Raw genomic sequence first — 20,090 nt, 5'->3', positions numbered from 1 at the left:
CAGGGTTGGGCCACAGACATTCTTGACCAGAAGGGGACAGCACTGAGCATTCTGGGAACTGAGAATTCCAGCAAGGCTCAAGTACAGGTAAAGATAAGGAAGGTACGGTGCAAGTCTCGAGAGGACTGTCAGGTTTTAGTGGTTCTGCGGAGGCTTCTGTTTTACCCTCCATCTTTTGTCTATTATCCTTTCATAATAAATGCATTTTTGTGGGAAAGGATGGGGTATAAATGTCAAGTTATTATTCCAAGTTGCACTACAAGCTGGCTCCATCAAACACTGCATGAAAACCATTTTACACATCCATCACCACCAAGGGTCGCCCATGTCCACGGGTTCACACTCAGACCCAGGTGTGCTGGCCCACTCTGGGTAAGCCCGTAGACTTGAGAACACAGACTGGCTTTGCTCTCATGGCAACTGGAGGCTCACATTATTCTACCTTCACAGCACATCCAGATCAAGGGTTAGAGAGTTCTTCTCAGAAGTTAGGTTTTCTTCTCAGAAGTTAGGTTTATTGACAAATTAGAAATAATAGCTCTATCTTCTGGTTCGTAAATACTACCATCAGTTGCCTCTTAAAAACACTCTAGGGAGGGGCACCTGGGTGGCTCAGTAGGATAAAGCCTCTGCCTTCGGCTCAGGTCATGATACCAGGGTCCTGGGATACAGCCCCGCATCAGGCTTTCTGCTCAGCAGGGAGCCTGCTTCCCTTCCTATCTCTCTGCCTGCCTCTCTGCCTACCTGTGATCTCTGTCTGTCAAATAAATAAATAAAATCTTAAAACAACAACAACAACACTTCAGGGATAAACAGGCCAAGTGAATAAAAAGGCAGTATTTTATAGTTGCTTTTTTAAAAAAAAATTATTTATTTATTTGACACAGAGAGAGAGATCACAAGCAGACAGAGGGGCAGGCAGAGAAAGAGGAGGAAGCAGGCTCCCCGCCGAACAGAGAGCCCGATGCAGGGCTCGATCCCAGGACCTGAGATCATGACCTGAGCCGAAGGCAGAGGCTTTAACCCACTGAGCCACCCAAGTGCCCCTATAGTTGCTTTCTGATTATAAACTTTCATTTTGCTAGCTCTGCTGAGGATAAGAATGTGTTGGTAAAAGATTCCTAAAGGAAACCTCTATGGTTAGGCATTCTTCCCTTCATCTGGTTGCCTTTGTTCTCACTATTAAGTTAAACCAAGGCCTCAGTGAGGACAACACAAAACACATCAATGTTGCTCATCTTTCCTATATCACAATGGCTTATTTGTTTATTTTTAAATATTTTATTTATTTATTTGAGAGAGAGAGAGAGAGAACATGAGCAGAGGGAGAGGGAGAAGTAGACTCTCTGCTGAATGGAGAGCCTGATGTGGAACTTGATCCCAGGACTCTAGGATCATGACCTGAGCCGAAGGCAGGCGCTTCACCGACTGAACCACCCAGGTGCTCCCAAAAGGCCTATTTCTGAGCCCTTCCTCACTATAGTGAAACATGTTTCATTTAGTGAGAGTGGTTGCAAGTGGGGTAACTCACTCATCGTGTCCTAACCAGACAGAGCTCCTTCCCGATGCTTCAAAACACACCAGACACATTGCTGCCGCAGTACTTTAGAACTCACCGCTCCTTCTACCTGGGATGTTCTTCCTCCACATAAACTACAAGTCTGACTTGTTTACCTCCTAGTTTTTGACTGAATATTACCTTCTCAAAGAAGTTCACCTAGGTCATCCTATTTAGAAGTGGTGACCCCCATGAACTCCTGATTCCTTTTTCCCTATTTCAGAGGTTGACAAACTATGGCCCCCTTTTTGCAAACAAAAATTTTTATTGGAACACAACCATATTCATTTTTTAATGTCTTGACTGTGCCCAATTCTGCCCTATAACAGGAGAGTTGAGAGACAATGTGACCTGCAAAGGGCATGGTAGGTTTTTAATAACTGCTTGTTGAATGAATGAATGAATGAATGAATGGATAGAAAGTGTTCCTGGAAGATTAGACAGTTATGGTCACTATCATTATTTCAGTGTATCTACAACTTTTCAAGAGGGGAGGATAAATATTACACCAGCATATATTCCCAACCTAACATGCAGAAAGTTGTGACTAGCACAAAACTCCCTCACCTACAGTGGGAAGCACGCTCTTATGGGTTTGTCTCTAAGCCTTATACACCTGCTTACTTCTACTAAAACACCTACATGATCCCAAAATACACACTAGAGGAAAAGGCTTTTTTATAAAAGTAAACATCTTTTGCAGCTCTAAGACATTTAGCTTTTGTTGGGGAAGTACTATTTTCATGTTCAGACAGAAGAATGTCTATTTTTACACTATAGCCAGACAAGACTTAACTATCGAGCCAAATGGGTAGGTGCATTTTCAAACTCTGTCTTTATTTCACTTAAAAGAAGAGGGGAAGGGATAAGCTCACCTTTTGACCAAGGAAACACAAGATTCAACCTTCCAGTTCTTTCAGCAGTTGAAAAAATTTTTTTGTATAGGCTACATTTCTTGATCACATCAACAAATACCAATTTATAGAAAATAGTTTCTTGTCTATGCAAGATATTCACACAGTCACTGCAAAGGCATTAAGGTTGCATCCTATGTAACCAGGATTCTGAAATTTACTTTTTTTTTTTTAAAGGTTTTATTTATTTATTTGACAGACGGAGATCACAAGCAGGCAGAGAGGCAGGCAGAGAGAGAGGAGGAAGCAGGCTCCCTGCTGAGCAGAGAGCCTGATTTGGGGCTCCATCCCGGGACTCTGAGATCATGACCTGAGCCGAAGGCAGCAGCTTAACCTACTGAGGCAGCCAGATGCCCTGAAATTTACCTTTTGACGTCTGTTGACTTTTTAATTGCTACTTCACTTGTAGATTCCAAATGCACAGACATATCAGCCTCCTTATTTTTTATAGAGTATTTGAGGATGAGCATGAGCTACGAGTTACGTATGGCATAACTGGATCACCCCATGGCAGTCAACCTCAACTGGGGATAATTCTGCGTTTAGCAAAACCTGGAGACATTTTTGATTGTCGTGACTGGGAAGGTGCTACTGGCATCTTAGTGTTACTTAGCACCAGCCACGGATGCTTCTAAACATTCCACAATGCCCAGAATAGGCACCCCTGACTTCCCAAAAAAGAACTATCTTGTCCAAAATGTCAGTAGTGCTAAGGTTGAGAAACCCTGTCCTATAATAGAGTTAACACTTTCCCTTTTCCTTTTGCTTTCTTGTTGCATTAGTGATGTCATCACATGCAACCCAGAATTAATAGGTGCCTATTTTCTCCATTACTGGGAGAAATAATACAATACCATAAATCATTCAAGCATTAAAAACCCTAAGGGAAGAATCCATGAAACAAGATGGGATAGGGAGGGAGACAAACCATAAGTGACTCTTAATCTCACGAAACAAACTGTGGGTTGCTGGGGGGAGGGGTGTTGGGAGAAGGGGGGTAGGGTTATGGATATTGGGGAGGGTATGTGCTTTTGGGTAAATTGGAAGGGGAGGTGATCCATGAGAGACTATGGACTCTGAAAAACAATCTGAGGGGTTTGAAGTGGCGGAGGGGTGGGAGGTTGGGGTACCAGGTGGTGGGTATTATAGAGGGCACGGCTTGCATGGAGCACTGGGTATGGTGAAAAAATAATGAATACTGTTTTTCTGAAAATAAATAAATTGGAAAAAAAACCCTAAGGAAGAGAGTTAGTGCTATTTATTATGATTAATTTGTGTCTCCAGATTTCATGGTTGTATTGATTCAGGGATGCTTCTTGAAAGTGTAAATAATTTAGAGAACCTAAATACTCAAATTGTTATTAGAAGAAAGTGTGTTTGTTTTTTAATTTCTTAGAAATCTTGGGTTCATGGTGGCAGAGGGCTGGTGTGGTGGTAGGGACTGCTACATAAATGAGAACCCAATAGGTAAGCTCCAAGTGTTGGAACCTCCTATGCTTGACACAGATCATCTTCTCACAAGAGCTTATGCAAGCTAGAAGAATATGTTTTAGGCTGGAATTATGTGCACTTCTACATAAATATCTAGTAGATTTTTAAGGGGAGGTTAATGATTGGGATATAGCACAAGGCTCTTCCACTCAGCAAGCTGGAAACACTTTAGATGTAGAAGACTGAGTTGAATGGGCCATTGGTCCACCCTACTATGTTATTTCTTAAGTTTCCATATGTTTTCTTAAAAGAGGAGAATATTTTTTCTACATCAATTAAATTTAAGAGAAAATGTAACATTTGTTCCCAATTTAATATACAAAGTCTTTGCATTGGTCTATAAGGTCTAGAGGCTATGGCCGCCTTGACCTTGTTAACCTCATCTCCTGCTACTCTCCCCTCACTCACTTACTCTGATCTAGAACTCTGCTTCTTTGCAGTTCCTCAAATCCTTCAGATACATTCTGGCCGGGGCCTTTGAACTTGTTCCTTGTTATGTCTAGAATGTTTTTTCCTAATTTATCCACTTGCTCATTCTCTCCCGAACTCAAGTCTCTTCTTAATTTCTTAAGAACTCAATTTCTTCTTACTGAGGCTTCTTCTGATCACACTATTGAATATTTCAAACCACATCTTTGCTTTCTCCCCTCAGCTCTCTTGATCCTTCTTCCCTACTCAACTTTCTCTGGTTTTATACAGTATTAGTAACAAACAAATAGGCTAAATCATGTACTCATTTATAATGTGACATGCTTGTTTTCTGCCTTCCTTTGCTAGAATGTAAGCTTCTCAAGGGCAGGGATTTTTGTCTGTTTTGCTCACCAAAGTATCTCAAGAGCCTAGAACAAGACCTGGCTCATAGTAGTCATTCCATACATATTTGTTGAATAAATGAATAGGTTGTTTAAACATACACAGGGGCAGAGAGCTGTAGTTAGGGCAGGGGTCTCTGTGAGGGATTTACAAGGACCCAATAGGTAAGCTCCAAGTGTTGGAACCTCCTATGCTTGACACAGATCATCTTCTCAAAAAGGGCAGTGTGTAGACACCAGAAAACAAGGGCAGAAAGGAAGACAAACAAAGATGGTGGAGAAGGCATGATATGTATTGTATTTTACATTTTTTTCTAGGATTGGCCTTAGTGATACGTATCTGAGGAATAGGAAAGCGCTTGGTATAGGTGCAGATAGGCAACTGTTTCTAGTGGATTTAAGTGAGAGGGAGAGAGAGAGAATGAGAGAGAAAGTGTGTGTGTGTGTGTGTGTGTGTATGTGTGTGTGTAGGGAAGGCATTACAATAGTATGGCTAAGGAACTTCCTGTCACTTACTTGACCTCTCCTACCTTCCACCTCCATACACTCAACCATCATGCTTATACCTGCAGCAGGCCATCTGGTTTTTATTTTTATAGTCAGACAAAGATGACAAACTCAAGATGTCTCTGGATATAACCTTAAATACCTCTCAGGGCCACAGTGAGACAAAACAACTTCATTTTTACCAGACACAAGACAAAGATGACTCATCAGACAAAACAAATCTAGTTTTACAAACCCACCTGTTCACTCCTGGGAAGCTGTTCTAACTTGATATTCCAGTGTGCTCCAGCTGAATTAGAAGGCAAAAATGGAAAGTTTATTAGAAAACAATAAGATTATATTAGTTTATGCTTTCTTCCCCAGTATGTGGATTTTGCTAGAGAGCACAGCTTTGAACATGAGCTCTGCATTAGTTTGGAGGATAGGAATCAGACTGCCTGGATTTAAATCTTGCTCCATTACTTCATGGCCGTGATTAAAGGAAAGCTATCTAATTTTTTAAATCCTTAGTTTTCCCATCTGTAAATAGTACTGTGAGATTATTGTGAGGATAAAATGAGCTGATATAGGGGCACCTGGATGGCTCAGTGGGTTGAAGCCTTTGCCTTTGGCTCAGGTTATGATCCCAGGGTCCTGGGATCGAGCCCAACATCAGGCTCTCTGCTCAGCAGGGAGCCTGCTTCTTCCTCTCTCTCTCTGTCTGCCTCTGTATCTACTTGTGATCTCCCTCTCTGTCAAATAAATAAATAAAATCTTGAAAAAAATGAGCTGATATAAAGTGTCTAGCACAGTACCCCATTTAAGGGTATCCAGGCATATTGTACCATACAGGCAGTCACATTGCCTGTATTAAAATTCTGGCTTTGCTACTCACTTGCTATACAACTTGGGGCAAGATACTTCATATCACTTTGCTTCAGCTTCATTTTCAAGAGACAAATACTGCAAAGGATTGTTATGAGAATCCAACAAAATAGTTTAGAGAGATAACTTAGGAAAGACCTGACACATAGCAACTGTGCCATAAAAATCACCTTCTCTGCCTCTTACTTCCCGCTACAATTACCACTACCATTGTTACCACTGTGCTGCTGCTGCTGCTGCTACTACTATATTACTAGGCAATGGGAGGAGGTTAGAAAAAACCCCACAAAATTTTACTCTCAAAGAAACTCTTTGAGATGTTTTTGAAAACATTTTCTCTCACCTTCCTATCTGTATTCCTTTGTTTACCACTGAAGTGCAATCATTTATCCATATAAATTGGTGAATGATACAAGATATTAGAATAAGGGGAGACACTTCAGATTTGTGACTCTGGAGGCGGTCACAGAGTTCCTTGGGTTGTAATTTGAAAGGCATCTTTGAATGCAAACGTCCCTGTTTTCCAGTTCATTTCATTTGTACGTGGACTTCAGCATGCTGAAAATAATGGCAAGGATGAGGAGCTGGCTGTAACTGAGGGATAACTGGTCACTCTGGGAGAGGCAGCGAGTTCTCTCTGAATATCTATTTCGTCTTTCTTCTCTAATATTAAAATTCCTGGGTCATAGTGGGGCACTCTGATTTTTAGTTGGAGACTCTTTTTCCAAGATTCACTTGCAGCTGGCTGTGCTCTTATGACTAAGTTCTTGACAACAGAGTGACAATAGAAGTGATATGTAGCACTTCCAGGTTATACCCTTAAAAGAAATGGGCAATACACATGTCTTTTCCTTTCTTTCTTCTCACTACCTGGGATGTATATATGATGGGGGTGTTGGAGCAGCCGTTTTAGACAAAGAGATGGAAGGTTTTTTCTTTTTCTTTCTTTCTAACTTTTTAAAAAAGATTTTATTTATTTATTTGACAGAGAGAGCACACACAAGTAGACAGAATGGCAAGGAGAGGAAGAGGGAGAAGCAGGCTCCCCATTGAGCAGGGAGCCTGATGTGCGACTCGATCCCAGGACCCAAGGATCATGACCTGAGCTGAAGGCAGATGCTTAACCAACTGAGCCACCCAGGTGCCCTGAGATGGAAAGATGTGGAGATGTCCTACCAACCTTGGATTGTCTATCTCTGGACTTTCACATGTGATACAGTGATAAACTTCCATATTGTACTGGCTGCTAGACTTTAGGATCTCATAGCTTATAACTAATACAGCTAAAATAACTAAAAAAGTGGCACTCCACTCAACCACAATCATAAAGGAAGACAATGTCAAACAGTTTGAGTGTAATGAAGACATTTCAGAAAGGAAATACCATCCTTTGAGGTAGATCATTTTAAATCTAAGAGACTACATTAAGTTTTGAACTTCAAAGCATTTTGCAAGCCCTTTTCTCATACTTAGTGCCCTGCTAAAGGTCCAGCTCTAGCGACCAGTAGTAACTCACAGTTATGTCTACTACGGTATCGATTACCCTTGCTCTTCATGTTTGTGGTTAGATACGATTTAATATGGCTAGAATTCAAACAAATACCAATGTTATTATCTTATATAGCCTAGATTCAGGGTTTTAACATATTCAGTCTATGGATTACAGTGATGCAGACACCAAAGTAAAATTGACCCTAAAATTTAGGATAAAAGATAAGTACGCTAAAATGCCAGCAAGAGGTCGATACAATCACATCAGGGAATGACATGCTCAAGATTTGCAAATCTGAATTATTTACTGTGAGTATGTACTGCTTTTATATTTTAAAAAAAATCTTAAAAAAATTACATGCTAAGGTTGCGATTGATTATTTACAAATTTAGAATTATGCTACAATGTGGAAGTAGTTTACTGCTCTATGAGAGTGAGTTTAAGCACCCTTAGGAAGTCAGCATTTTACACACACACACACACACACACACATGTATTTATTGAAGTTTAGCTGACACGCAGTGCTACGTTCATTTCAGGTGTACAAAACAGTGATTTGATAACTCTATATACTACGCTATGCTCACCATAAGTGTAGGTCCCATCTCTCACCAGACAGCACTTAACTATACCATTGACTTATAAGGAAGTCAGTATTATAAAATATTGAAAATTAGTACTTTTGGGAATGAGCATGGTAATGGAAATTGAAAGGAGCAAGTTCATGCTGCAGTATAAAATCCACCATAAGATAAGTGACCCTGCCATAGAAAGGTTATTAAAAGTTGACCTTTCTCTTCAGCACAGCCATGGCCAAAGGATGATTTCATCCTATACATTTTGATTGTGATTCATCCGGGAACATCTAAAGTGAAGGCAGCCTTTCATCAAGCTAGTACAGCCTTATAAAAATGCCTATAGAACATCCATATTCTGTGCTTTCCTTCTGTAAATATGCACTCTGAGGTTTGGGCCTTTGAGATCACAGGTATTTGTATGCTAATTTTATGCTTGGGGAACACGATTCTTAATAATTAAACAGTTCTCAGTTTTAAATTGGACAAAGAAAAGAAAGGTAATATTGAGCTTAAAAATAAATGATTACCTTCCCAAAGAACAAATAATCCAATCAAGAAATGGGCAGAGGACATATTGGGACACCTGGGTGGCTCAGTTGGTTAAGAAATGGGCAGAGGACATGAACAGACGTTTCTGCAAAGAAGACATCCAGATGGCCAACAGACACATGAAAAAGTGCTCCATATCACTCGGCATCAGGGAAATACAAATCAAAACCACAATGAGATATCACCTCACACCAGTCAGAATGGCTAAAATCAACAAGTCAGGAAATGACAGATGCTGGCGAGGATGCGGAGAAAGGGGAACCCTCCTACACTGTTGGTGGGAATGCAAGCTGGTGCAACCACTCTGGAAAACAGCATGGAGGTTCCTCAAAATGTTGAAAATAGAACTGCCCTATGACCCAGCAATTGCACTACTGGGTATTTACCCTAAAGATACAAACGTAGTGATCCAAAGGGGCACGTGCACCCGAATGTTTATAGCAGCAATGTCCACAATAGCCAAACTATGGAAAGAACCTAGATGTCCATCAACAGATGAATGGATCAAGAGGATGTGGTATATATACACAATGGAATACTATGCAGCCATCAAAAGAAACAAAATCTTGCCATTTGCGACAACATGGATGGAACTAGAGCGTATCATGCTTAGCGAAATAAGTCAAGCGGAGAAAGACAACTATCATATGATCTCCCTGATATGAGGAAGTGGTGATGCAACATGGGGGCTTAAGTGGGTAGGAGAAGAATCCATGAAACAAGAAGGGATAGGGAGGGAGACAAACCATAAGTGACTCTTAATCTCATGAAACAAACTGTGGGTTGCTGGGGGGAGGAGGGCTGGAAGAAGGGGGGTAGGGTTATGGACATTGGGGAGGGTATGTGCTTTTGGGTAAATTGGAAGGGGAGATGAACCATGAGAGACTATGGACTCTGAAAAACAATCTGAGGGATTTGAAGTGTCGGGGGGGTGGGAGGTTGGGGTACCAGGTGATGGGTATTATAGAGGGTACAGCTTGCATGGAGCACTGGGTGTGGTGAAAAAATAATGAATACTGTTTTTCTGAAAATAAATAAATTGGAAAAAAGAAAAAAAAATAAATGATTACCCTACTATACACCAAGTAGCCAGAGGGAAAATACTGATAGTACTAAATGCTGACAAGAATACAGGGAAACTAGATCTTTCATATATTGCTGGCTGAAATACGAAGTGGACAATTGGTTTAGAAAATGTTTTACAGTTTATTATAGAGTTAAATATATACTTATCGTATAACCTAGCAATTGTACCCTTGGAAATTTATCTTAGAAAAAGGAAAATTTATTGAACAAAAATCTGTATACAAATGCTCTTAGCAATTTGTAAAAAAAAAAATTCAATTGTAAAAGACCTAACTGGAAACAACTCAAATGTTCTTACAAAGGTGAATGATTATAAAAATTAAGGTAAGTCTGTATAATGGAGTACTATTTTGAAATACAAAGGAATTATTTACACACACATCAACCTAGATAAATCTCAAGCCATCATGCTAAATGAAAAAAGCCAACCTGAAATATTACCTACAGTATGATCCCAAGAATCTCATGTTCTTGAAATAGCAAAATGATAGGGATCAGGTCAGTGGAGAACAGATTAATGGGGTTAGGGATAGAGGTGGAAGGAGGTAAGATTATAAAGGGGGTATCATGAGGAAGTTCAGTGGTAATGAAATCTATATACTGATAACACTTCACAGAACCATACCAAGGGAGTGTATGTGAAAACCAATGAAATCTGAGTGCAGTTCTATAGTCTAATTAATAGTATTCCTGGTTTTGATAATATGCTGTAGTTAAGTGAGATGTTACTTTAGGAGAAGCTGGGTGAAGGGTTCACAGGACCTCCCTATACTATTTTTGCAACTTCTTGTGACTCTATAACTATTTCAAAATAAAAAAATTGAAATGATTATTTTAACTTACCAACTATTATAGTCTATTTTTAGATCATATTCTATTTTATTTTATTATTTTATTTTATGGGAGGTAATGCAAGGAGGGGTGAGAATGCCAAACCACTTAATCAGAACGTTCTGTTCTCATCTGTTTATCCCCCTGGGAAGACTTCTTATGAAGACAGAGTCCCTGGGATACAGTCTGAAAATCACTTCTCAAAGGTTATAGAAATGTTTTGAGACAATAAAAATCAAATCATATAAGTTAGTTGTTTTTTTAAAATAATTTAGTTTTTTGATCAAGAAAAGTAGATATGCTTTAGAAGGCAATTTGATTATTATTTAGGTAACAAAGGGTTATAGCTTCAAGGGAAGTGATTACAAGTAGTCACATATTTTAGACATGGGACGAGAATTGGTTCGTTATGAAATTACAGATGCTGATGTTAACCATAGCTGACATACTGCTTGTTGCATTGCAAGGAAATGAAATTGTTGGTGGACTTTTCCTAGAAGTCATTTAAAACTAGCAGTTAGCTGGTAGGTCAGTGATTTTTCAATCTGAGACCCAGTTAGGCAAGACAAGAACAGCTGCAAAACTCTTCAGCTTGGCCTAGCACAGGATTTGTTGCCAAAATAAACTGCATCTCTAAATATTCAAAAACAATCTGTATTTGCTCCTATGAAATTTTGCCCTCATGCAGATATTTTGGATAACAAAACAGTGTGAGGTGGTTGTCAGCTACCTCATGCCGAGCTGTTTCTTGCAGTATCTGTAGAGGCAAAGCTTTCCTGGTAGGATCTGACCAGATGTGGTTTGGACCCTTCACTCTACATGCCCAACATACCTACCCAGAGTCCCAGGCAGTCTCTTCTCCCTGTGACCAATGCCTGATTACGGCTGTGGTGCTTAGACAGGGCCTCTGGGTAATTATAGAGTTGGCCTTGTGGTTGTCTTCCAGGAAATGGCAAATACCACTTGCCTTAGTTTGTCCCGGCAGACTTCACTCGGGGACAACAGGAAACAAATGCCATGTAAGGGCATCCTGAAGCAGCTGTTGCTTTTTGGCAGCTGGAAGGTAGACATGTTCTCTTTCACCATCTCTGCTTCCCCTTCCTAAATCAATTTGAGACTGTCATTAAGAAAAATTTGTACATATACAGTGATCCTCAAAAGGCTCTACATTGGATAGTTGCTTTTGACCTTCCTCTACTTACAGGGACTCAGAGAATGTTTTTGCTGCGAACTTTTCCAACACTATTATCTTACTGCCAAGTCTCCTGGAAAGTTCTTCAAAGAGTTTCTCTGCTTTCATCATTTGAAAGAACAGTAGCTTTATTAGCTTGTGGCCAAAAATGGATTTAAAAAATATAGTTAGTTCCCAGAATTAAACTTACAGCTGCAGAAACTCAATTCTTCTCTGAATTGTTAAGTTTGGATGTGTACTGTGAAACTAGATCAGGAGCATGTTCTTTGATGGGGCTGGAGGTGGGTAGGTCAGATAGGGTCTTCTCAGGTATCCTCACCATCTATTTTCCTTGGGTACCTACCATAAGAGAAAAATAATAGGGTGTTATAATATGAAAGAAGCCATGGCTGAAAAAGCTTTGGAATATCACAGAATATTGTGTGGCTATTAAAAATAATGAATCAGAGCTAATCCAAATGACTTTCAGAAATTCCCACAAATTATGTTGAATGAGGAATATAAGATGCAGAGCAGTGTGATACTTATGTGGGGGTACTCAGCATTGATCTCTTTTGCTTGCAGTTTGAACATTTGGCAGGTGCAATAGTTAAATTAGCATTGGTGAATGGGACTATATGTTAGGCACATGTACAGTCTCTATCCCCGAGACAAAGCTATTTCATCCTTTTCCCATTGTGCTAGCAGCAGGTGGCTATTGGCAGAGGATGAATAATGTCAACTGGCCAAGTCACTTTTGTCTACTTGGTTGTTTGGTGCCCTTTCCATGTTGGTGATCTTGGGTGGGTGTTAAGTGTTTTAAAGCTCTTCATTTATTATGCTCATTCTCTAATGTTCAACTACATGCCTATTTCCCAGACCTCTTTTTTTCCTGATATTCCAGTCCTTCTCCTTTTAGACCCCCATAGTGGTTTAGCAGTGTTTCCCCCAAATTCACGCCTCCCTAGAACCTCAGATTGTAACCTTATCTGGAATTAGTATTTTGTAAATGTAATTAGTTAAAAATCTTGAGATAAAATTATCCTGGATTTAGAGTAGGCCCTATGTCCAATGACTGGGGCTCTTACAAGAAGAGGAGAAGACACTGACAGGTACACGGAGAAGAAGGCAGTGTTAATGATGAAGGCAGAGGTTGGAATGATAAGCCCACAAGCCAAGGAATGCCAAGGATTGCTGCTGAACGCTGGATGCTAGGAGAACGGCTTCCCATGATTCTTCCTAAGAGCCTCCAAAAGAACTAACCCTACTAACATATTGATTTCAGACTTCTGGCTTTCTTGATCTATGAGGGAATAAATTTAAGCTGCCTAATTTGTATGACAGTTCTAGGAAAAGAGCACAGTCCCTGACCAGCTGGCCAAGAATTTGCTACTATCTAAGAGTTCAACGTATACTTTAAGCTTAGGTCCCTTGTCTCTTCACACAAAATGGATGATTAGGTACATACCCTGAAGCTCTACCTATTGTGGTGACTTCCTTTATCACTGTTTTTCAAGGCTATTGCTTTCATATTTATGATAGCTGATTTCTCTGATAATAAATTTGATATATTAAACTAAAAAGATTGCACATTAAAAGATACCTTTAAAAAAGTAAAAAAAAATAAATGAAGACAAATATTTCAACACCTTGGCAAAGAACTGATAGCAAGAATACATAAAAACATTTTTAAAAATATTAAAAAATACATAAAGTATAAAAAAATATAAAAAATTCACAAAAATACATTTTTAAAAAATTAAAAAATACATAAAAAACATTTATAAGCTAGTAAGAAGACCACAATGAGATACCATTTAAAACGCAGTTAGTTAACTAAAGAAGCCTATTATCATCAAATATTGGAGAAGATGTGGATAAACAGGCTAGCTTATACTTTGCTGTTAGGAGTAAAATTGATTCAACTACTTCGGAAAAAACTTTGGCATTATCTTTTAAAATTGGAGATTCATGTACCTTATATTTGTAATTCTACTTACATATGTATAACCTTAAAGAAAAGAGAATGCAAATGTATCCTAGAACTAGAATTTAAGTAAAAAGCAAGCTCCCAAAGATCAGATATCCTGTAATGCCCTACACCCCTTTAAAAAAGTTATAAACAGGGCGCCTGGGTGGCTCAGTGGGTTAACCCGCTGCCTTCGGCTCAGGTCATGATCTCAGGGTCCTGGGATTGAGTCCCGCATCGGGCTCTCTGCTCAGCAGGGAGCCTGCTTCCTCCTCTCTCTCTCTACCTGCCTCTCTGCCTAATTGTAATCTCTCTCTGACAAATAAATAAATAAAATCTTTAAAAAAAAAGTTACAAACAACTAAAACTGCCCAATATATTTTAAAGAAATATTTATTCTATCATTTATTCTATCATTCTAAAAAGTGAAAGGAATAATAGTAAAAGTTGCAGGATAGTGGTTTCTTCTACTGGAGAGAGGCAGGGTATAAAATAGGGAGGAAAACATAGATAAAAGTTAGAAATTTTGACTGTTCTCATTTGCATGCTGGGTGGCATGTATACAGATACTTATTATTTAATAAACAAATATGTAACTAAGTAAAAAAATAAAATAAAATAAAGGCCAGACCTGGACCACGGTTGAGACTGTTCATAGGCCAAAGATGATGATTAATCAAATTCTAGTACTGGAAACACAACAACTGGACTTCTGATTATGTGCATACATTCCTGGTTGAATCAACACTGGAAGCAGGAAAAGCCCGGGACCTGAGACATGAGGAGAGATACGATAACGTCTGAAAGATAAAGGGAAAGAAGGCCCAATAGGGTCACAAACATGGCCTAAGGAGAAAGACTTGTGAGAAGTCCCTGTGGCAGATGGTCCAGGAGCTTGGAAAACAGAGATGTTCAGGGGTCCATTTTAAATTGTTTTCCTGTTCTGAGCTCCGATCTAAGTAAATGCCATTATCCAAAGCTCACAGTAAAAGTCTGCTGCATTGATGAAATAAATAATAATCATAAAGTCTCCATTCGATCACTCATTCATCACATGAATATTTACTGAATTCCTACTGCATGTGGTATAGCACTAGGGGTATCACAACAAACACAACAGACTGAGTCTCTGTCCTCATCAAATCAACGTATAATTACCCAGATGATGACAAATTCTAGGGCAAAAGATGAAAAAGAGTAAAGGAGAGGGAGAGCCAGAAATGAAGGAGAAATATATTAGTGGTATTTGGAGTGAATGAAGAGAAAGTAAGCACAGAGAGGACCACTTACGCAGTGGGCTGAGAATGCAAAGGGCACAGTGAGTGGGGACTCAGAATTGGTGGAAGCAGGACTTTGCAGTGGCAGATGTCTTGGAGAACAAAAATCTCTTTCAGAGTAAATCGCAGGCACACTGGAAAAGGCTCTGGGTTTCCCATTGTATGTGGAATGTGGTTTGCATCATTCGGTTTGTAAATAAAAGAAAGAGTTAATTCTTAAAGTTGGCGAACTTGTGACCGTTGCCATTATACTTCCAACATTTTAACTATTAAGTTGTTTCTCTACCTTCTTTTGTATCAGTGGTTCTTACTCTAGAGGAGCAGTAGAGGGGAGCATAGGCATTTGCTCTTTGAAAAAGTTTTCTAAGTAATTCTGCCTCTAGATAACCCCCTCCTCCAACCTCTCCTACCTCCATTGGTGAATGTTTCTTATATACAACAATGATCCTAGTTTGGTTATCTAAGGGTAGCTCAAATAATCTCAGGTTATAAAACTGTAACAAAGTAATAAATAAAAATTTTTTTATTGATGACACATTTAACTAAAAAAACCCAACAGAGAATTTGTTTAAAAACAATAGTACTGTTAAATGAAATGTGAGAATCCTCATTGCCTTAATTTGAGAATCACTCTGTTAGAGTCCATTTTAAAAATCAGTTTTTGATTCTCTTTAAAAATAGCTCTATTTTCCCTGACATTGTTTCTAATATATTAGAACTGAAACTGGACAAAATAATAAGATGAATGTTGAGTTAACATAAAAGTCTCTCTCTCTCTCTCTCTTTTTTTTTTAAAGATTTTATTTATTTATTTGACAGACAGAGATCACAAGTAGGCAGAGAGGCAGGCAGAGAGGGGGAAGCAGTCTCCCTGCTGAGAAGAGAGCCCGATGCGGGGCTCGATCCCAGGACCCTGGAATCATAACCTGAGCCTAAGGCAGAGGCTTAACCTACTGAGCCACCCAGGCACCCCAAAAGTCTCTTATTTGATCTTTCTCTGTGTGTCTGTGTTTAAAATTAATTTATTGAATGCTTTCTACATGTCAGAAATATATTAAGCACATTGTATGTATTATTTCATTGAATGTTCACAATATCCCCATGAGTTATATTCATTAGTATCTCCACTTACAAATGGGGAGACTAAGGCACAGGGCATGCAGGTAAGTACAGTGCTGTTTTCTCACCGAGAGGTCTGACTCCTGAGCTGTTGGTTTTAATTCATTTGTAGTATCATCTTCAGTAAATACCAACACATTTAATAGAACAATGTCTGAACATCACTCAACAGTAGTCAAACTAGAACACATAAAATACTTTTTCCCATAGGAAACTGTAGTTCTTATTGACCCATCATTTTAAACTTTCTTGTTAAAGTGCTTTGAAAAACATGCTGCCTTGAATTTTCAAGGTTCTCCAAGTTCATGATTATCAGCTCATGAATGCTAGAAGAAAAGATGAGTCATTGCTGACCAAATTAAATGCAGCAGGTTCTTAGTGAAAACCTAAGTCCAGGGTTAGTTAATGACTAAATCTAAATGCCACATAGAATATGTCCTTTTATTTTTAGGGCTCCAGGAAATAAAGATATCCAAGTACCAGAACATTACAAACTCTTAGTTGGTTTTGCCAGACAGCATAACTGAAGCTTTTTATTTTTAGTAGGAAGAACTGTCTTCGTGCCCTGCAAGTATCATACAGTTTGCTTTCATACCATGTTCTTTCGCCTGTGGTTATTATTCCTTAGGTACAGAGACAGAAACTTTTGCTAGCATGGAATGAAACTTTTCCAAAGTCCTATTTTCTTTCCTCACCACACTCCATAGTAAAACAATAATTTAAAAATAAATATATATATCTCGAGTTGCTTTTCCTTTTTCTATAGATATTTTAGTATTTCCAGAATTTGAAAACATGCACACACACACACACACCACAATCCCTATCTTTTTTAAAAAACAGTTCTGTGAGCTTATAATTTCTCTATCCTGGAGTTTTCCCCATAAGTCAGTAACAAAGTTATCCTGAAGGGCATAAGCCAGAGAGGCTGTTTACAATGAGTTAAATCCAGGTCATTCTTTTTTTGTCATAAACAGTTTCTACTATCTCTGACATTAGAATTAGAATCCCTAAAGCAATGTAGATAATGTAAATTTTGTTTTGTTTTGAAACAAAACAGAAATTTGACAAATACCACTAATACCCTGTGATGCATGCTGACTTAAATTCCATTGTTAAAACAGTGTTGATTGCGGCCCACTAAATTGACTTCACAACCCGTAATAAGTGATGGCCCACCTTTATAAAGCACTGCAGGATAGTGGTTTTCAAAGCCTGGGCCACACATCAGAACAACTTGCAGAAATCCACAGAAGTACAAATGCCCGGGTTTCATGTAAGATGTATTAAATCAGAAAAGCCAGGGAGTTAAGAGAAGTTGCTGAAACTTTTTACTTCACAGATTTGGGAATACAGCTGAACTGGGGGAGTGACAAGAATGAGTTCACTTGTCACTGAGAAGTGAGATAATTGAAGTGCAGGGATGGATCCAGGTTTTGTGGACCCTGAAGCTTGCACAATTCTGGAGTTCTTTTAAAGAAACATAATACAAATTAGATAAGAAATATTACTGTAGAGTGAGAAAATAAAGCACAACAAATTACAAATTTTATTTTATTTTATTTAGTTTTAAAATTTTTATTCAAATTCCAATTAGTTAACATACAGGGTAATATTAGTTTCAGATGTAGAATTTAGTGATTCGTCACTTACATATAACACCCAACGCTCATCACAAGTGCCCTTCTTAATCCCCATCATCTATTTAACTCATCCTCTACCCACCTCCCCTCTGGTAAGCATCAGTTTGTTCTCTATAATCAAGAGTCTGTTTCTTGGTTTGTTCCCCCCCCACCCCGCTGCTACGTTCATCTGTTTTGTTTCTTAAATTTCACATGTGAGTGAAATCATGTGGCATTTGTCTTTTCTCTGACTGACTTATTTCACTTAGCATAATACTCTCCACCTCCATCCACATCATTGCAAATGGCAGGGTTTCATTATTTTTTTTTCCAATTTATTTATTTTCAGAAAAACAGTATTCATTATTTTTTCACCATACCCAGTGCTCCATGCAAGCTGTGCCCTCTATAATACCCACCACCTGGTACCCCAACCTCCCACCCCCCCACCACTTCAAACTCCTCAGATTGTTTTTCAGAGTCCATAGTCTCTCATGGTTCATCTCCCCTTCCAATTTACCCAAAAGCACATACCCTCCCCAATGTCCATAACCCTACCCCCCTTCTTCCAACCCCCCTCCCCCCAGCAACCCACAGTTTGTTTCGTGAGATTAAGAGTCACTTATGGTTTGTCTCCCTCCCTATCCCTTCTTGTTTCATGGATTCTTCTCCTACCCACTTAAGCCCCCATGTTGCATCACCACTTCCTCATATCAGGGAGATCATATGATAGTTGTCTTTCTCCGCTTGACTTATTTCGCTAAGCATGATATGCTCTAGTTCCATCCATGTTGTCGCAAATGGCAAGATTTTGTTTCTTTTGATGGCTGCATAATATTCCATTGTGTATATATGCCACATCCTCTTGATCCATTCATCTGTTGATGGACATCTAGGTTCTTTCCATAGTTTGGCTATTGTGGACATTGCTGCTATAAACATTCGGGTGCACGTGCCCCTTTGGATCACTACGTTTGTATCTTTAGGGTAAATTCCCAGTAGTGCAATTGCTGGGTCATAGGGCAGTTCTATTTTCAACATTTTGAGGAACCTCCATGCTGTTTTCCAGAGTGGTTGCACCAGCTTGCATTCCCACCAACAGTGTAGGAGGGTTCCCCTTTCTCCGCATCCTCGCCAGCATCTGTCATTTCCTGACTTGTTGATTTTAGCCATTCTGACTGGTGTGAGGTGATATCTCATTGTGGTTTTGATTTGTATTTCCCTGATGCTGAGTGATATGGAGCACTTTTTCATGTGTCTGTTGGCCATCTGGATGTCTTCTTTGCAGAAACGTCTGTTCATGTCCTCTGCCCATTTCTTGATTGGATTATTTGTTCTTTGGGTGTTGAGTTTGCTAAGTTCTTTATAGATTTTGGACACTAGTCCTTTATCTGATATGTCGTTTGCAGGGTTTCATTATTTTTTATGGCTGAGTACTATTCCATTGTGTGTGTGTGTGTGTGTGTGTGTGTGAGAGAGAGAGAGAGAGAAAGAGAGAGAGAGACACCTCACATCTTCTTTATCCATTCATCAGTCGATAGATATTTTAGGCTCTTTCCATAATTAATAAAATTGATAAACCACTAGCAAGACTTATCAAAAAGAAAAGAGAAAGGACCCAAATAAAATCACAAGTAAGAAAGGAGAAATAACTAACAACACAGAAATACAATTTTAAGACAATATTATGAAAAATTTATATGTCAACAAATTGGACAATTTGGAAGAAACAGATAAATACCTAGAAACATATCAACTACCAAAACTGGAATAGGAATAGAAAACTTGAACAGATTGATAACCAGTAAAGAAAATGAATTAGTAATAAAAAAATCTCCCAACAGGTATACTTGGTTGGCTCAGTTGGTTAAGCATCTGCCTTTTGCATGGGTGGCTTGGGTCATAATCCTGGGGTCCTGGGATCTAAGACCCGCATCGGGATCCTTGTTTGGCCTGCTTCTCCCTTTCCCTCTCCCTTTGCCCCCACACCCCCTGCCCATGCGCTCTCTCTCTCTCAAATAAATAATAAAATCTAAAAAAAAAAAAATCTCCCAGCAAACAAAAGTCCATGGTCAGATGGCTTCACAGGGGAATTCTACCAAACATTTAAAGAAGAGCTAATACCTATTCTCTTCAAACTATTTCAAAAATAGAAACAGAAGGACAACTTTCAAACTCAATCTATGAAGCCAGCATTACCCTGATTCCAAAACCAGTTAAAGATTCCACTAAAAAAGAGAACCTCAGGCC

General features: G+C 39.0%; 1 long non-coding RNA gene across 1 annotated transcript; it reads right to left on the bottom strand.

Annotated features, from left to right (window-relative positions):
* Positions 1–5,522: 5,522 nt before the first annotated feature.
* On the bottom strand, positions 5,523–14,560 carry LOC122889434. Its single transcript, XR_006380902.1, has 3 exons — positions 14,454–14,560; positions 12,065–12,213; positions 5,523–5,571 (listed from the first exon to the last, which is right to left on the bottom strand). It is a non-coding gene; the product is annotated as an uncharacterized LOC122889434 (long non-coding RNA).
* Between the last annotated feature and the right edge of the window lie 5,530 nt (positions 14,561–20,090).

Source organism: Neovison vison, chromosome 11 (genome assembly GCF_020171115.1).
Source record: "Neovison vison isolate M4711 chromosome 11, ASM_NN_V1, whole genome shotgun sequence".
Taxonomy (NCBI): domain Eukaryota; kingdom Metazoa; phylum Chordata; class Mammalia; order Carnivora; family Mustelidae; genus Neogale; species Neogale vison.
The sequence above is the reverse complement of the archived record's forward strand: the minus strand, read 5'-3'. Positions and strand labels throughout refer to the sequence as shown.